This window comes from Equus caballus, chromosome 19 (genome assembly GCF_041296265.1).
Source record: "Equus caballus isolate H_3958 breed thoroughbred chromosome 19, TB-T2T, whole genome shotgun sequence".
Taxonomy (NCBI): domain Eukaryota; kingdom Metazoa; phylum Chordata; class Mammalia; order Perissodactyla; family Equidae; genus Equus; species Equus caballus.
Window position 1 is genome coordinate 22782857 of NC_091702.1, and position 18793 is coordinate 22801649.

General features: G+C 39.5%; 1 long non-coding RNA gene across 1 annotated transcript; it reads left to right on the top strand.

Annotated features, from left to right (window-relative positions):
- Positions 1-2105: 2105 nt before the first annotated feature.
- Positions 2106-17537, top strand: LOC138919112 (uncharacterized). Its single transcript, XR_011429022.1, has 5 exons — positions 2106-2389; positions 2562-2773; positions 13677-13891; positions 15078-15153; positions 17405-17537. It is a non-coding gene; the product is annotated as an uncharacterized lncRNA (long non-coding RNA).
- The last annotated feature ends 1256 nt before the right edge of the window (positions 17538-18793 follow it).

Genomic DNA, 18793 nt, shown 5'->3' on the forward strand with positions numbered 1-18793 from the left:
CTGTTGGTATATGACAGAGTCGCTCAGATTTAGCTCTTGATTCTAGAACTATAACTAATCGAGGTCTGTGGAGTTGAATAAATACAAATCAACCGAGGCTAAGAGCCTTTAAAGGAGATATACTGCCAGAGAAACCCCAAGTCTATTATCCAAGAAACCAAAAGCCTGGAAAAATATAACTCCTGATGCAACCCTCAGGCCTCAGAGTCCACACCAACTGGAAATAGACTGATGTGGTACATCCCTCAGAAGGTGAATTCTCCCCAGTGCTCATCTCAACCAAGCCCAGGTGTTTACAGCTGGTGTCCACATCAGTGGGTCAGTGCCTGTGGTCTGCCAAGTATTAAATACATTGAACATCATGTCTAGTCAAGAGGGAGACACTGATCTACACTGTCCTTTGAGTATATTTTTTGTTTATGGATGGTCATCTTCCTTAATATAATTGACTCCTAGATGGCTTCAAGTGTAGTTATAAATCTAAAAACTTTAATCAAATAACAGAAGAGTGTGGATTTTTACCTAAAATATAAAACCAAAATAAAGTCATAAAAAAGAGCACTGTGTGGAGCTCAGGCAGGGCTTGATCAAGGCACAGGTCCTAGTTTTCTTTTACATAAATGAGAGGATTAGAATTCCCCCCAGCTCTATATTACGATCTCATTTGGAGTAAGCTGAAGCAAAAGTGAAAGAGCTAAGTAAAACGAAACTTAACAATTCTTTGCAACGTGGCTAATTCTAGGAAATCAGGCACCCACTGAAAGGATGTTTGGAGTGAATAAACACATACACACACACTCATAGTTACTCTTCCACACGAATGGGTACACAATGAAAAAAGCCTCTCATGAAAGTACAGAGTTTTATTTAAACCAAGGAAGGCATGAGTGAATTCAGCATAATGGGCCTTTTTTTCCTCCTGAGCTCTTACGCTGGTCCTTCCCAGACTAAACAGAATATTTAAGGCAAATTTTGCCAGTTCACCTAGACGTGATCAAGCTTATGTCGTTCTGTCGTGGTTTACTCCAGTATAAACACATTCTGGAAGCCTGATGGGTGTGGTCAGTACACATCTTGCTTTTTTCTTGGTTTTTTTTTTTCCTGATTCTAGCTTCAGAAACTGAAGAAAATGAAAGAGAATAGAGACAAGAAAAGGAGAGTAGAGAAAGAAAAGAGAAAACATGGGAAAAGGGTTTACATCTGAGTGTAAGAAAAATATCTCTTTAATGTGTTTACTATAAGATAAAAAATTGCAAAGATGTAGTAGAGTCATTTTCTAAAGAACAGAAAAACTTATTCTACATTTTCTTCTTTACAAATTAAATATATATGTTTATTTTCTCCAATGAACTTTTTTCTTTGAAATAATGATAATTCTTCAGAGAGACCCTTGGGGGTTAAGAACATCAGGTTTTACACAGAACCAAACTTTTATTATTGTGACTCCCCCTTGCCCACCCCCCCCCCCGCCCCCACAAAGCATGATAAGCTAAATCTTGACAGGAAAGGCAAAGTATGAAATTAAAAGAAGAGAATTTTTTTTTTCCATCTGCTAAGGTAGGATGAGGGAAGGGTTAGTAATTTTCCTGGGTCCAGCTGCCACTCTCTCACTCGCGTCGGGCAAGGCAGCAGGGCTCTCCATGACCCATGGGCTTCCTGCCACAAGAGATCAGATTAGTTTTAAGCTGAGCAGCAGCAGCTACCTGGGATTTTTCTTTCCTGAAGAAAACTTCTGAGGACCTAAGACTGAAACATGAAAGGAAAGGAAACGTCAGGTGTGTCCATTAAATATCCCACTGGATTTTCTTAAACAATGGGGCCTCCACTGGTGAACTTTCCTTCAAGCCTTTGCCTTTCCTAGTTTGAGGTGCCAAGCAGAAAGACGGGCAGAGGCCCAGAAGCCTGAGACAAGTTACTCTGTTCCCCTTCCTACTCAGCAATATTGAGCCTCTTGGGCACACGGTTCTGAGCCGTGAAGTGGGTGTGGTGATGTGTGCTGCGGTAGGAGGAGCATCCTGGAGCTCTGAAAAAGCTTTCTCCACGTCCCGGGGATATGATTATCAAGCTGGCTTTGTTCTAAACACAGCAAGGATCAAGGAAGATTTTCCTGTTTCTCTTTAAAATTCAGGAGGCTCCAGAACTCAGTCCAGCCAAATCCACTCTAAGTGAATCAAGGCCCGTGTGTGTGGGCTTTGTATGCTTTGCTACAAGTGTCAAAGTCTAACAGGGACAGGTTTTCCTGTTCAAGCTTGGACAAATTCACTGACTGACCTCTGAGGGGACCTCAGCTTCTCTTCTCCCTCTCGCCCTTCTTTCTGCTGTCTCTCCCTCCCAAAGATAATGCAGACAGGAAAGCAATAGCTGTAATCACACTTTGAATTCTCCAGAGGTAAGAAATTATTACTTTACAACTAGCTACCAAGATAAATAAATATATACACACACACAAATATGTTATGCATGCAATATATATTCATATATGTAAAATGAATATATACTAGTTTGCATATCTGTATCCTTAGAGCTGTAGAAATGTCTTTCCTATCTCTTTGTTCTCTTAGATGAGAAAAGTGTCCTCTCTTCACACTTGACTCCTCAGGGAGAAAGGATGTGTGTGCCAGCTCAAGAGGACGTGAAGGTATTTGAATCTAGACGAACGGCTCCAGTCATCCAGAAACAGCTCCCTTTAGTGGCCAATTCAGTGCGTAACTAATTAACCAGAACTGGTGGGAATTAATCTGGAATTTCCCAAGGACTGGGTGGAGTGTTTTAGGTAAGTTTTGAATTGAGTTGAAGTTGATAGGAGAGTGTGTGTTCATATTCCACTAAGAAACCAAGCAAAAGCTTTATTAATCTAAAAAAAAAAAACTCTACTTTCCTTGAATGGAGAGAAAAATCCTAATAAACAGGATAGTGAAGGGAAAGGGGCTAACACAATAATTTTTTTAAAATTAGCTTTAGATGTAGATGAGCTTAGAGTGTGTTTTTAGGGATTTGAGGTAGTTTGTGTTCATTTCAAGTCCTGCTTCCCTTCACAGGTTGCTCAGGACCGCCCTGCAATTGTTAGCTCTTTTGTTAGTCCTATCGGGACAGGAAGGCGAGGGAGCATGCATGATGGGGAAAGAGTGGGGTGGGGGGGGGGGGCAGGGGAGGAGGTAACCCTAATCAATTTCGGGGCTTATTAGAATAAATCTTAGATTTGAAGGGCCTAGAGTTCTATGAGAAATAAGGGCTAAACAGAGTTTATAAATTCTGGCTGTGTTGCTGCTGTGGTCTTGGCCTTCCCCTGCCATCAACAGACAATGAGAAAGTTAATTCAAGAAATAGAAGGTAAAACTGACAAAGCCTTTTGAAAGAGAATGACTCAGTGCTGTTAATTTTCACAGAATCTGTTAATTTTCACAGCTTCTAGGTTCAGTGACCGCCCTCAGTTAGCTCCCCTGAATAGATGAGCCAGACACCTCTGCGGGGTCTTTTTGCTGGTTTTCTCACTAATATAGAATTCGAAAGCCAAAACTTTCTTCAACCCCCAAGGTGAGGAGAATTGTGACCTCAGAGCCTCCCTCTTGCTGGTGTTGTGGGTACCACTCTCAGGAGAGAGAGGCTAAAGTTATTCACCTGGAAAATGTCACAACAGGAGGGGCATGGATTTGGTGGCGATGTTACTGAGATGTTAACTTCGTCAATGAATTTTTCTTCCACCTTCCCCTGCTCCCCTTCCACGCCAGGAGACAGAGTGGTAAAGGGAAAAGAGCACTGCGCTGAGGCCTAAAGGAGATGGTTCTGAAGTGGGCTCGGTGAGCTGAGGCGTCAAAAGAAAGATTTCTTGGACTCTCAATGTCTAGTAGTAGTGCTCCTTGATTCAGGGAATAGCATGGGGACAGGACCCATGGGCAGCGAAGAGCTGCAAAGTGTTGAGGGTAGGGCTAAATTTACAAGGTATACGTATGTGAGTTATTTCTTAACAAGACGAAGGAAAGATCATGTAAAAAAAGTCAATAAAATGGTACCAGTGCAGGTGTGGTCTGGTTATTGGGTGATCATATAACTTTGGGTACAAATCAGGTTGAATCAGGTCAGGAAATCGTATACTTCCTGGAGGCTGATAGAGATTTGCACGTAGGCCAGGGGCCTTGGACTTTTCTCCCTGGGGAAGCCTTGATCCACAACAGTTCTAAAAGCCACACATCCCTCAGTTTTCTGAGTCTGAGATTTCTGTTTGCCTGTTTCTCTGCTACCTCCTCGGGTGGGAGTAAGGACCAAATGAGACGGATGTGGAAGTGCTTGGCCTATGCAGACATGAAGCATTAGTATTAGTACGTAATAAGAGTAAGAGTACAGACACCATTTTCTCATTCAAAGGACTGAAGTTTGGAGAGTAAAAGAAATCACCCTGGATTTCTGGCTGCTCCCACTTTTGAGCTCCTAGGAGGCATTCTGACCTAAAAAGAATAGACTCTGGAGTCAGATGTGGATGCAAACACTGTCCTGGTGGCCTTTGCACATCACTTCTCTGCGTTATGCTTCTGTTATGTTATCGGCAATGTGAGAACAGTGTGGATGCAATAAATTACACCTTTGAAGTTTTTCACAGAGATCAGAGTTAGAAGAAGTACTCAATGATGCAGGGTCAGTGAGCCGAGGAGTCGAAAGAAAGATTTCTTAGACTCTTAAGATCTGGCAGTAGTGCTCTTTTATTTAGAGAATAGTATGGAATAGCATGGGGACAGGACCCATGGGCAGTCAGAGCTTCTGCTGCCCCAAGTTGAGGGTTAGAGCTAAATTTAAGGCATAGGTATGTGAGTTATCTCTTTACAAGACAAAAAAAAGTTAAAATGGTACCAGTGCCGGAAGGGTCCGGCCATTGGGCGGTCCCACAACTTTTAGATAAGAATCAAACCAGATTGAGTAAATGGCAGAAGTCAGTGGTTAAATATTATCTTCAGCTAAAGACAAAGGAGGATTTTGGGGTGGGGGGCCAGTTACATGAGGTTGCCAGATGGTAAACAACTTAAGTCCTTGCCTTCCCCATTAAGAGTTTCCAGAGATAAGGCCATCCCCCTTCTTCCTGGCACTGAGAGGAGGCATCTTTACAGATAGAGGTTTCCCTTAGATATGTAAATGTTTCCAACAAAGGGGCAAGCAAATTCCACTCCTCGGAGCCTGCTTCTCATCTGCAGTTTTAAAATTAACCAGCCTAAAAATCCTCATCACTCATTATCCAAGGATAGATGGTATTAGCAAAGGTGTACAGTGAATTAACCCTTTTATAATAAGGAGCAAATTTCAAGGTAAATAATGAAAATAATTATCTTAAAGTTAACAGCATTTATAAGATTAATTGCAATGATACACTAATTTTTGTCTAAAGATTGTTGGGGAGCTGATTTGGCATGGAGAGAACACATATTTTCTTGCATAAAATGGTAGGATGGCACAATGCAATATGCTTTAGTTCGTCTTACCCTGTGCAACACAATCAAAGGAAGAGCATTTTTCCAGAAAAAAAATCAAGGACTTTTTAATCAATCTTCCAAAGGGATTTTTAAAATTCTTTGATATTTAAGTTAGCACCTTTTGGAAGCATTTATTGTGTCATCATCGTTACCCATTTCTCTTCTTTAATGTTAATTTATCTGATTCCTTGTCTATTTTTCGTCTTTAATTTTTACCTAGTCTCTTGACACATGACTATACATGAGATTGTAGCACTTCTCCAACATCATTTTCATGAAATGCTGCATCTTTTGCAAAAAATTGCAGCTTCATTTTGATGTGGGGTCGGTGAGCTGAGGAGTCAAAAGAAAGATTTCTTGGACTCTCAAGATCTGGTGGTAGTGCTCTTTTATTTAGAGAATAGTGTGGAATAGCATGGGGACAGGACCCATGGGCAGTCAGGCTGCTGCGTGGGGACAGGACCCATGGGCAGGAGGAGCCGCTCCTGCTGCCGGCATGGGGAGCTGCTGCTGCTGCTGACATGCGGACAGGACCCATGGGCAGGCAGAGCTGGTGCCATCATGCTGCTACTACTGCTGCAAACATGGGTGGAGAGTAAGGTTAAATTTAAGGCATAGGTATGTGAGCCATTTCTTTACAAGACAAAGGAAAAAACATGTAAAAAAGTTAAAATGGTATCAGTGCAGGTGGGGTCTGGCCATTGGGTGGTCCCACAACTTTTAGATAGGAATCAAATCGGATTAAGTAGAGGCCAGAAGCCACCACCCTAAATCAGTTACATGAGGTTGCCAGACAGTAACCAACTTAAGTTCTTGCCTTCCCCATTAAGAGTTTCCAGAGACAAGGCCATCCCCCTTTCCCCTGGCACAGAGAGGGAGGCATCTCCACAGATGGAGGTTCCCTCACAAATGCAGATGCCTCCCAACAAAGGGCAAGCAAATTCCACTCCCCGGAGCCTGCTTCTCATCTGCAGTTTTAAAATTACCAGCCTAAAATCCTCATCAACTTTGCCACCCAGTTTCTTTGTATTGTCAGATGTTTACAATATCCTGCAAGCAGTAAGAGGCAGACAGAGAGAGTTGTGATTGGTTGATCAGGCATAATCAGTCAAGCCAAGCTGGGAAGGTCATCTGAGAGGGGAACAATTTTACAAGTATTCAGTTCATCAGTGAATATTTTGAAGTAATGACAAAATTTCCTTCCTGTATAGCCATGTCTTAAAGGAATTTGAGTAATGAAAACTCAGATAAGGGGTCCCTGATATTGCCTCTTTTTCTAACCAGGTATTCCTTTCCACTGCTTTTTCTAATTAAGAATTCTCCTTTCTTTATCTTCTCTTAGATAAACCAGCTCTTAGTTTCATTGATCCTTTCTACTGTTTTTTTAGTCTCTATTTCATGTATTTCTGCTCTAATTTTTATTATTTCTCTCCTTCTGGTTTTGGGCTTCGTTTGTTCTTCTTTTTCTAGTTCTGTTGGGTGTAGGTTAAGATTACTTATTTGAGATTTTTCTTGTTTGTTGAAGTGGGCCTGTATTGCTGTGAATTTCCCTCCCAGAATATCTTTGCTGCATCCCATAAGAGTTGGCGTGTTGTATTTTCATCTTCCTTGACTCTGGATATTTTTTAAATTCTCCTTTGATTTCTTCATTGATCCAATGGTTGTTCAGTAACATATTGTTTAGTCTCCAAATATTTGTGTCTTTCCCAGCTTTATTCTTAGAGTTGATTTCTAGTGTTATGGCATTGTGGTCAGAAAAGATGTTTGATGTGATTTCAATCTTCTTAAATTTATTGAGGCTTGCCTTGCTTCCCAACATATAGTCTATCTTTGAGAATGTTTCATGTGCACTTGAGAAGAATGTGTATTCTGCTGTTTTTGGATGGAGTGGGCTATATATATCTATTAAGTCCATCTGGTCTAGTGTTTCATTTAAATCCACTATTTCTTTGTTGACTTTCTGTCTGGGTGATCTATCCATTGATGTAAGTGGGGTGTTGAGGTCCCTTTCTATTATTGGGTTGCTGTTAATCTCTCCCTTTAGGTCTTTTAGTAGTTGCTTTACATACTTTGGTGCTCCTGTGTTAGGTACATATATATTCATAAGTGTTATGCCGTTTTGGTGAATGTCCCTTTTATCATTATACATTGCCTCTGTTTATCTCTCATTGTCTTTATTATCTTGAAATCTGCTTTGTCTGATATAAGCATGGCAACACCTGCTCTAGCTGGGCTCACTAAGAAAAAAAGAGAGAAGGCTCAAACAAACAAAATTAGAAATGAAAGAGGAGAAATTATAATGGATACCACAGAAACACAAAGGATTATAAGACAATGCTATGAAAAACTATATGCCAACAAATTGGATAACCTAGAAGAAATGGATAAATTCTTAGACTCATACAACCTTCCAAAACTGAATCAAGGAGAAATAGAGAATCTGACTAGACAAATCACAAGAAAAGAGATTGAAACAGCAATCAAAAACTTCCCAAAAAATGAAAGTCCAGGACTAGATGGCTTCTCTGGAGAATTCTACCAACATTCAAAGAAGATTTAATACCTACCCTTCTCAAATGATTCCAAAAATTTGAAGAAGATGGAATTCTTCCTAACTCATTCTACAAGGCCAACATTATCCTGATACCAAAATCAGACAGGACAATACAAAGAAGGAAAATTACAGGCCAATTTGCTGATGAATATAGATGCAAAAATCCTCAACAAAATATTGGCTAACCAAATAAAGCAATACATTAAATGGATCATACAGCATGATCAAGCGGGATTTATACCAGGGATGCAGACATGGTTCAATATCTGCAAAATGATCGATGTGATGCACCACATTAACAAAATGAGGAATAAAAACCATACCATCATCTCAATAGATGCAGAGAATGCATTTGACAAGATCCAACACCCACTTATGATAAAAACTCTCAATAAAATGGATATAGAAGGAAATTACCTCAACATAATAAAGGCCATATAGGACGAACCTACAGCCAACATCATACTTAATGGTGAAAAATTGAAAGCCATCCCTCTGAGAACAGGAACAAGACAAGGGTGTCCATTCTCACCACTCCTATTCAACATAGTTTTGGAAGTTTTGGCCAGAGCAATTAGGCAAGAAAAAGAAATAAAAGGTATCCATATTGGAAAGGAAAACGTAAAACTCACACTGTTTGCAGATGACATGATTCTCTACATAGAAAACCCTAAAGAGTCCACCAGAAAACTACTAGAAATAGTCAACAACTACAGCAAAGGTGCAGGGTACAAAATCAACTTGCAAAAATCAGTTGCATTTCTGTACACTAATTACAAACTAACAGAAAGAGAACTCAAGCATACAATCCGATTTACAATTGCAACAAAGAGAATAAACTATCTAGGAATAAATTTAACCAAAGAGGTTAAAGATCTATACACCGAAAACTACAAGACATTATTGAAAGAAATCAAAGAAGACGTAAAGAAATGGAAAGATATTCCATGCTCATGGATTGGAAGAATAAACATAGCTAAAATGTCCACATTACCTAAAGCAATCTACAGATTCAATGCAGTCCAAATCAGAATCTCAATTATATTCTTCACAGAAATAGAACAAAGAATCCTACAATTTATATGGAGCAACAAAAGACCCTGAATAGCCAAAGCAATCCTGAGAAAAAAGAACAAAGCTGGTGGCATCACAAGCTCCGACTTCAAAATATACTACAAAGCTATGAAAACAAGATGACACTGGTACAAAAACAGACACACAGATCAATGAAATAGAATTGAAAGCCTAGAATTAAACTCACACATCTATGTACAGTTAATCTTTGACAAAAGAGCCAGGAACATACAATGGAGAAAGGAAAATCTCTTCAATAAATGATGTTGGGAAAACTGGATGGTCACATGCAAAAGCATGAAAGTAGACCATTATCTCACACTACACACAAAAATTAACTCAAAATGGATCAAAGACTTGAATGTAAGACTTGAAACCATAAAACTCCTAAAAGAATATACAGGCAGTACACTCTTTGACATAGGTCTTAGAAGGATCTTTTCAAATACTATGTCTACTGGGGCAAGGGAAACAAAAGAAAAAATAAACAAATGGAAATTCATCAGACTAAAGAGCTTCTGTGAGGCAAAAGAAACCATGAACAAAATGAAAAGACAACCCACCAACTGGGAGAAAACATTTGCAATCATATATCCAACAAGGGGTTAATTACCAAAATATATGAAGAACTCATACAACTTAACAACAAAAAAACAAACAACCCAATCAAAAAATGGGCAGAGGATATGAATAGACATTTTTCCAAAGACTATATACAGATGGGCAGTAGGCACAAGAAAAGATGTTCAACATCACTAATTATTAGGGAAATGCCAATCAAAACTACAAATGAGATATCACCTCATACCTGTCAGAATGGCTATAATTTAACAAGACAAAAAATAATAAATGTTGGAGAGGATGTGGAGAAAAGGGAACCCTCATGCACTGCTGGTGGGAATACAAACTGGTGCAGCCACTATGGAAAACAGTATGGAGATTTCTCAAAAAATTAAAAATAGAAATACAATATGATCCATCTATTCCATTACTGAGTGTTTATCCAAAGAACTTGCAATCCACAGTTCAAAGAGATTTATGCACCCTCATGTTCATGACAGCATTATTCATAATAGCCAAGATGTGGAAGCAACCCAAATGCCCACCAACTGACGAATGGATAAAGAAGATGTGAGATATATTTACAATGGAATACTACTCAGTCATAAAAAAGACAAAATTGTCCCATTTGCAACAATATGGATAGACCTTAAGGGTCTGATGTTAAGTGAAATAAGCCAGACAGAGAAAGACAAACAACGCATGATTTCACTCATATGTGGAAGATAAACAAACACATGGATAAAGAGAACAAATTAGTGGTTACCAGAGGGGAAGCGGGTTGGGGGGTGGAAGAAAGGGGTCAAGGGGCACATATGTATGGTGATGGATAAAAATTAGACTATTGGGGGTGAGCACAAAGCAGTCGATACAGAAACTGATAAACAATAATGTACACCTGAAATTACACAATGTTATAAATCATATGACCTCAATAAAATAATTGAAAAAAACAAAGTGAAAACAAACAAACAAAAAATTTTCCTTTTGTTGGTTTGGCCATAATGGATTTAGGCTGAATCACATTTACTGTCATATAAAGGACTAGCATTTGCTTGGCAGTTCCCAGTCTGGGAGTTTAGAGATGTTCACTTTGCCTGATAAGATCAGTTTCATTAATTTGGTGCTCTAAATCAATGTCTCTTAAACTTCATTCAGGCTGTTCTCCTTATAAGCATGCTGCAAGCATATATTTTATTAAAAACTATCATTAATTTGATATCAAAAAAACCTAAAAAGTAATGATTTATTGAATTTGTTGCTGCTATCAGTAAAGAGAATAGTTTTTTGTCACATAAAAAACCAGTAGTGGGGCCAGCCCTGTGGCTGAGTGGTTCAGTTCGTGCTCTCCACTTTGGTGGCCCAGGGTTTTGCCAGTTCAGATCCCAGATGAGGACATGGCACCGCCCATCAGGCCATGCTGAGGGAGCGTCCCACATAGCACAGCCAGAAGGATCACAACTAGAATATACAACTATGTTCTGGGGGGCTTTGGGGAGAAGAAGGAAAATAAAAGTGAAGAAGATTGGCAATGGTGCCAATCTTTAAAAAAAAAAAAAAAAAGCCAGTAGTTTAATCAAAAGGCATGACTAAGAGAGTGAAAGATTGGAAGAAGACATTTACCACACATACATCCAACAAAGGAGTTTCACCCAGATTTAAAACCTAATTTTTTAAGATGAGCAAGACTTTAACTAAAGTCTTTTCACTTTAACTAAGGCATTTCACTAAAGAGGGTGTCCAACTAACCAACAGACATATGAAAAGGTGCTCATCATCATTAGCCATCAAGGAAATGCAAATTAAAATCTCAATGAGACACTGTGCCAGATGGCTAAAATGAAAGACAGAGAGTGCTTCTGTTGGTGAAGATGTGGGGCAACTGGGACTCTCATAAATTGTCGAGAAGAGTATAAATTTCGGGGGCCAGCCCCAGTGGCCTAGTAGTTGAGTTCGGCGCTCTCCACTTCAGTAGGCCAGGTTCGGTTCCTGGGCACAGACCTACACTACTGGTTGGTGGCCATGCTGTGGTGGCAGCCCACAAACAAAATGGAGGAAGATTCGAAAAGGATGTTAGCTCAGGGAGAACCTTCCTCAACAAATGAAAAAAAAAAGTATAAGCTGTGTAGCCACTTTAGAATACTGCTTGACAGTATCTACTAAAGCTGAACACATATATACAATGTTCATATATACAATGAGCATAGGCTCAACAGAAATAAGTGCTATATCCACCAAAAAGAGACAGGGATAAGCGTTTTCATAGCTTCTTTATTAATAATAGCCTCAAACTGAAAACAGTATAGTAGAATGGATGAACAAATTGTATTATACTCATACGATCGAATGTTACATGGTAATGAAAATGAACAAACTCCTGAGACATGTACCAATGTGGTAAAGAAGTCAGACACCAAGAATATATATTGTATGATTTATATGAAGTTCAAAAACAGACGAAACTAATCAATGGTGATGGAGATGAGAACAATAGTTATCCTGAGGGGAGGGCAGTGTTGACTGGGAGGTGATATGAGCGGGCTTCTAGGCTGTTGGAAATGTTCTGTATTTTGATCTGGGTGGTGGTTACATGGGCATATGTAAAACTTACCTGAACTGTACAGTTAATTTGTGGATTTTGTATGTAAATCATACATACATAATTTATATATTATTATACATATTATATTATATATATAATACAGGAAAAAAACTAGCAGTGAGTGAAAATTCTGTGGCTGAGGAATCTATATGTTCAAATGTGAATTTTTTTTTTAAAGATTTCTTTTTTTTCCCCCTTTTTCTCCCCTAAGGCCCCTGGTACATAGTTGTATATTCTTCGTTATGGGTCCTTCTAGTTGTGGCATGTGGGACACTGCCTCAGCGTGGTTTGATGAGCAGTGCCATGTCCATGCCCAGGATTCGAACCAACGAAACACTGGACCGCCTGCAGCGGAGCGTGCGAACTTAACCACTCGGCCACGGGGCCAGCCCCTCAAATGCAAATATTTTTAATTCTTAATAATGTAGCACATTTCACTAGGGACAGAAAAGCCTAAAAATATTATCTTTTAACAAAAAAATGACTGGAAAGACATTAATAAAATGTTAGTAACGGGATCATGGGTTGTTTTTATTGTCTTCTTTATACTTTTCAATATTTTTTCAATTTTCTATGACAAACCTGTCTTAATTTCTTATCAGAAAAAAATGCAAATAATTTTCGAAGCATCTACTAAAATGTTAACTAAAAGCAGTATCTTGCTTAATTTCAATTCATTGAATTATAATATTAACATTAAATATTTTCTTTTTCGTGTACTTGTTTTTAATAAAAGAGAGAATTGAAAATTATATCTCTTTGGGTTAATACTCTTGGATAACAGACACTGAAGGTATGTATTTTTTCTTTTATTAAAGACTTGTGCAAGGTCGTGTCTTTCCTGCTTTATCTGAAAGCATTATAGCCTGGTGTTAAGTGTGTGGGCTCATGTCTGATTGCTGAAGTTCATAGACCCAGCTCTGCCATCTTCTCTTTTTTTTTTTTGAGGAAGATTATCCCTGAGCTAACATCTGTGCCCATCTTCCTCTATTTTACATGTGGGACACTGCCACAGAGTGGCTTGATAAGTGGTGCATAGGTCCATGCCCGGATCCCAACTGGCGAACCCTGGGCTGCCAACGTGGAGCATGCGAACTTAACTGCTGTGCCACCAGGCCAGCCCCCCAGCTCTGCCATCTTCTAGTCCGTGACTGTAGGTGACTGACTTACCCACTCTAATTTTCAGTTTCCTCTGAATTGAGGGTGATAATAGCATCCATATTAAAAGGGTTGTAAAAAAGGCAAGTAATTTTTATGACGGTCATTGCTATGATGTATGATTAAATTGTTTTTGCTTTATGTTTCTGTAGGTTGAGCAATATAGTTTAAAGAGAATTTTGAAGGATATTTTACATTAGAAATCAGTGTTCTGAGCTCTCTGATGTTGAATAGCAAGGCTCTAACTAACTGATCTCCCAATCTACACTAGAAAGCAGCAATCATCTGCTTTATCTAATCCTCACGATGACTCTGGGAAGTCAACTCCCCTTCTGCACATATGGACACTGAGGCCCAAAGCTGTGAAAGGAGCCCCCACGAGACAAGGAGGAGACCAGAGGAGCAGACGTCTTCTGACTCACAGACGCATCAGTGCCTGCTCCACCACATCACACTGGCCACAAAGCCGTGGGCGATGGCTTCCCGGTTGAGTTAAACCTTTAATCTCCACATGCTTCTCTGGTTTCTCCTTTATCTGAGCTGGGTCCATCATCCCCTTCCAATCTCCCATACTATTCCCATCAATGGAACTGTGCTGATCAGTGAGCTTTCCCACATCCATACATGTGCTCGTGGTGGCCCTTTGTCAGAAGTGCTTGCCATTCTTCAAAGCTAAAATTACATCCTTCCTCCTTCATGAAGTATTTCCTAATTTACTTCATGTAGTACTCTGTTTAACTTAGTACTCCTCTGAATCCTGATAATCCTTTGTTTTTCCTCTTACTCAGCACTTATAACACTGTATTGCCTTTCAGTTATTTGGGTATTTGTCTTACCCCTATACTTCTATTATTTATCTTAAAACCTCTTACCATAATGGCTCAAAAATGGAAGATGCTTAATGATGTGTATTGAATGGATGAATGAATCAATGACGTAGCAGACAAATAAATACACATTTTTAATATATATTTACAAAACAAGCTTGGGGGCACATGTCATGATACACAAATCACCTCCCTTTGTCAGGATATTTGAATGTAGCGAGTGACTTGCAGATTCTCCTTGCATTTCATTCATGAAAATTTTTTTGAGGTTTCAAAAATAGGATTCTTATTCAGTTGTCCTTGAGTCTAATCTCATTAATATACTGGAAATGCATTTGCTCTCCTTTGCGGACAAATTAATTCCTACAGACCACAGAGATAGGGCACTCATAGAAAATTCCCTGAATGTCAAATAGATCAGAGAGCCGGGTCCAGAGTCCTTTGGTGGCAGATATGCAGCCAACCTTTCCCCAGGTCAGGATGCTCCTGCCCAAGGCAACATCATATTCAACTGGTTTGTTTCACAGACTCCTCAATACAATCAAGGAGACTGGTGGAAAAACCCTCTTAGGTATGGCATAGTTGATCATATTATCTAATTCAAAATGTGGTCATCGAAATTGGGTGAATTATGCATTTCAGTTTTCATACATTTCAACTTTTTGATGTCCCCTTCTCTGACCTGAGTTTCATGTGGCTAGAGATATACCTGAAGTAATTTAGGCGGTGCATAAGAAATATTGAACTGAATATGCAAACTAAAAATATAAAAATAAATTTGTATTTTGAACCAAAGAACTTGCTCTTTTAAAAAATAAATTTTTTGTTTAAATTTTTTTAATTAGAACAAAATAGAAGTCTTCAGCTCTTTTTGGATGATGAGCCACTTTTTATCTCCTGAGATTCTCAATAACACCAAGGGTAAGTGGGTATGAATTTTGCTGACAAGGAACTGTGGTAGGGAATTTCCAGAGTATTACCAGTGATGAGTGCACAGGAGACTTGGAGGAGGACCAGAGGAAACTTATCTAACAGCTGGCTAATTGGCTGATCTCAGAATACTTGATGAGAAGAGTTGCATTATTAGTCTGAGTTCTCCAGAGAAACAAAACCAATAGGAGATTATATATAGATTTATTATAAGGAATTGGCTCATGTGGTTATGGAGGCTGAGGACTCCCAAGATCTGTAGTTGGCAAGCTGAAGACCCAGGAGATCCCATGGAGTAAGTTCCAGTCCAAGTCCAAGTTCAAAGGCAGAGAAGGCCAATGTCCCAACTTGAAGACAGTCAGACAGAGAGGAAATTCCTTCTTATTCACAGGAGGGTCAGCCTTTTTGTTCTATTCAGGTCTTCAATTGATTGGATGAAGCCCACCCACATTAGGGAGGGCCATCTGCTTTACTCAATCAGCCAATTCAAATGCTAATCTCGTCCAGAAACAGTGTCACAGACACACCCAGAATTATGTTTGACCAAGTATCTGGGCACCCTGTGGCCTGGTCAAGTTGACACATAAAATTAATCACCATAAGTTGTTTTAACAGGATCTTCCTCACTGCCCCAAACAATCAATTCAGCTGTTAAAATTTGGAGCTTGGGTTTAGAAAACTCACCTCCTTCGGGTTAGACTGATCTAGTGAAAGAGCACAGAGTTTGGAGTTAAATTGACCTGGATTCAAATCTCCCATCTCACCCATTTTCTAGCTATAAGATGTTGGGTAAATTAATAAACCTCTCAATGTCCTCACTTACAAAGCAGAAAAAATTGCAGATTGTTAGGCAAAAATACGTGCGATATGCTTGTCACATACATGAGCATTCAATACATCATATCTATTATCATTAGCCTTTCCTTCAGCATTTATATAGCATTGTTCAAAAAAATAATTATTTAGGTAACATAGAAAATAGTTTGTAGATGGAAGATGAATCAGAGTAGCTTGAATGTAGTGTTTTTTTAAGGTATCCTGAGTGTTGTTTTAAAATCACTGAAGTATATGCACAACTTTAAATAAAATCTTGAAAATCACACCAGACTACGATACTAATACTTTGTATGCTCCATGTTCCTCTATTATGTACTTTGATTTTGAGTCAGTCTCTGGGGTACCAAACTTGATAAGGCAAGCCAAGGAGAAAATAGGACATGTCTTCATTGATGGACAATAAAGTGTTCCCTCTTGTTTACAGCATTCATTCCCTATTAGGTCACGCCAATTTGGAGACTGACAAAAACACGGTGTTGGGACTACTTACAAGGCACTTTAATTTGGCTACATAGAACTTCATGTGCTCTCTGGGGTACAAATTCATTACAGCCCCAGTGAAAAGAACAAATGCTGACCACGAGGGCAGATAGAACGTTGTTTATCACATTATCCTGGTATCCCACACCCTCTCAGAAAAACTGGAACAAATAATCCAGACTTAATTATAATTGACGTGGCTATAAACTCAACCCTGGAAATGAGTTGTGGGGTAGCAGTCACAGAACCCATGTAGGCAACAGGTCCAGACCTAAGTGAAGTGATGAAGGTACTCTGGGGCTCATTGCAACAGGGAGCTTTTATTTTGTCTTGAGCTGGTAACACAAAGGAAGGGAGACTCCCACATTCTAAGAGTGGATAACTATGCGAAGAAAGCCTAGCGTCAACTACGTCCTTTGGTACACCATCAGAGGAGCAACCAGGGAAATACCTTCCCTCCTGGTGACCTTCATCTTCTATTTTTACACTATTTTCTTCTTTTCCAGGCCAACTTCCATTATGTGCCTCCTTCTTTTTCTGTGTTCTCTCAAGGTGTTCTATTCTTGTCCCGGTTAAAGCTGATTTATATTTTGGAATCAATGACTTGATATTTTACCCTTCTGGGCATTTTTGGGTTTTAAACAAAGATGGCAATTAAAGAGCCCAGCAGAGAGGTGTATGTCCTACAACTTGGGTTTCATTTCCATCTCTGCCAGTCATGAATCAGTACCCATCTTCTCAGAGTCTTGATTAAAAGCATCAGGTAGTAAAAGCAGGACAATACAAATTACTTCCCAAGTTGAGTGAGGATTAAATAAGATAACGTGTGTAAAAAAATGCTTTGGTAAACCATGGATTATTATAAACACTTTTAGTTATTTTCATAATTAGATCAATATCATTAACTTGTTCATTTTCTTCACAGGATTGAAAGCTCCTTGAGGGCCTGGAGGGTGCCTTGTTCCCTGTTGATCCCCAGGGACTGGCACTGTCCCAGGCATTTAGGAGAGATGCAACAACATTTATTAAATAAATGAATGGATGTATGAATGACAGACTATGGTGGAAGCGGGTATTTTTGAGATCCCTTGTTTTTCTGAGTGTATCATCTTTTTGTCCCTTCTCTTCCTGGACAGTCCTCACAGGAAGCACAATTCTCTTTTCTGACTAACCAAAACAATGACAGTTTATGTGAAGTCTTCATCCCTATAACTGTTGGAATTATTATGAGGTCCTTTTTTTTTTTTAATTTTTTCCTTTTTCTCCCCAAAGCCCCCCAGTACATAGTTGTATATTCTTCGTTGTGGGTCCTTCTAGTTGTGGCATGTGGGATGCCGCCTCAGAGTGGTTTGATGAGCAGTGCCATGTCCGCGCCCAGGATTCGAACCAACGAAACACTGGGCCGCCTGCAGTGGAGTGCGGGAACCTAACCACTTGGCCACGGGGCCAGCCCCGAGGTCCTTTTTTTTTTTTTTACCTACCATAAGCCAAAGTTTCCTCCAACGTAGGCCGGAAAAGTCATTTGATCTTAAAACTCATACTTAAAAGGAAAGGCTGGTAGTTTATTTTTAGTTATTGTGCTTACAAATTTTGAGCCAGGATAACCACTAGACCTAGATATTGTAAAATAGCTACACCTATTATTTCTGCTGTGTCATCCTAAATTAAACATCACTTCTATGACTTTTTTAAGTGTAATTACTTCAGAGAGCATAAAGAGCTCAAATCTGCCTGTGTGAAATGGGCATGAAAACATCTGCTTCCCCTTGTCATCTGTGCTGCTAACCCCAGGCTACAAAAGCAATAGATGTGGGGTTCATCCTAAGACCCTGTGTGCTGGGTGTCTTCTATTTCCAGATCCATTCTTTCCCCTTCTCCATCCTGCTGTGGGCCCATTGAGTCTGATTAATATGGACTACCTGAATGGGTTCCCTTCCTTCCAGTTCAGAACACGGAAGGCACAAGCAGGAGAATGTACGGCAGAAGGAGAGTGAAGTTTGGGGAATTTATTTCCCTGGTTCCTTCTCTGATGATCTACCAAAGGGCACGGCTGATGCTATGCTTTCTTCACATAGTTATCATTGCTTAGTATGGAGGATTACTCCCTTCCTTTGTGTTACCATCTCTAGACAAGATAACAGCTCCCTGTTGCTATGAGACCCAGAATACTCCCCCATCTCTTGTTGGTTTCCTTAAACTCTGCCCACATCATTGCATAGAGTCTCTTTGTTAAATGCTTCTCAAATGAACCAGTTTAAGCATGCCGTCTCTTTCCTGAGGGGACCCTGACTGTTACACCTTGTGTGGAGAGACA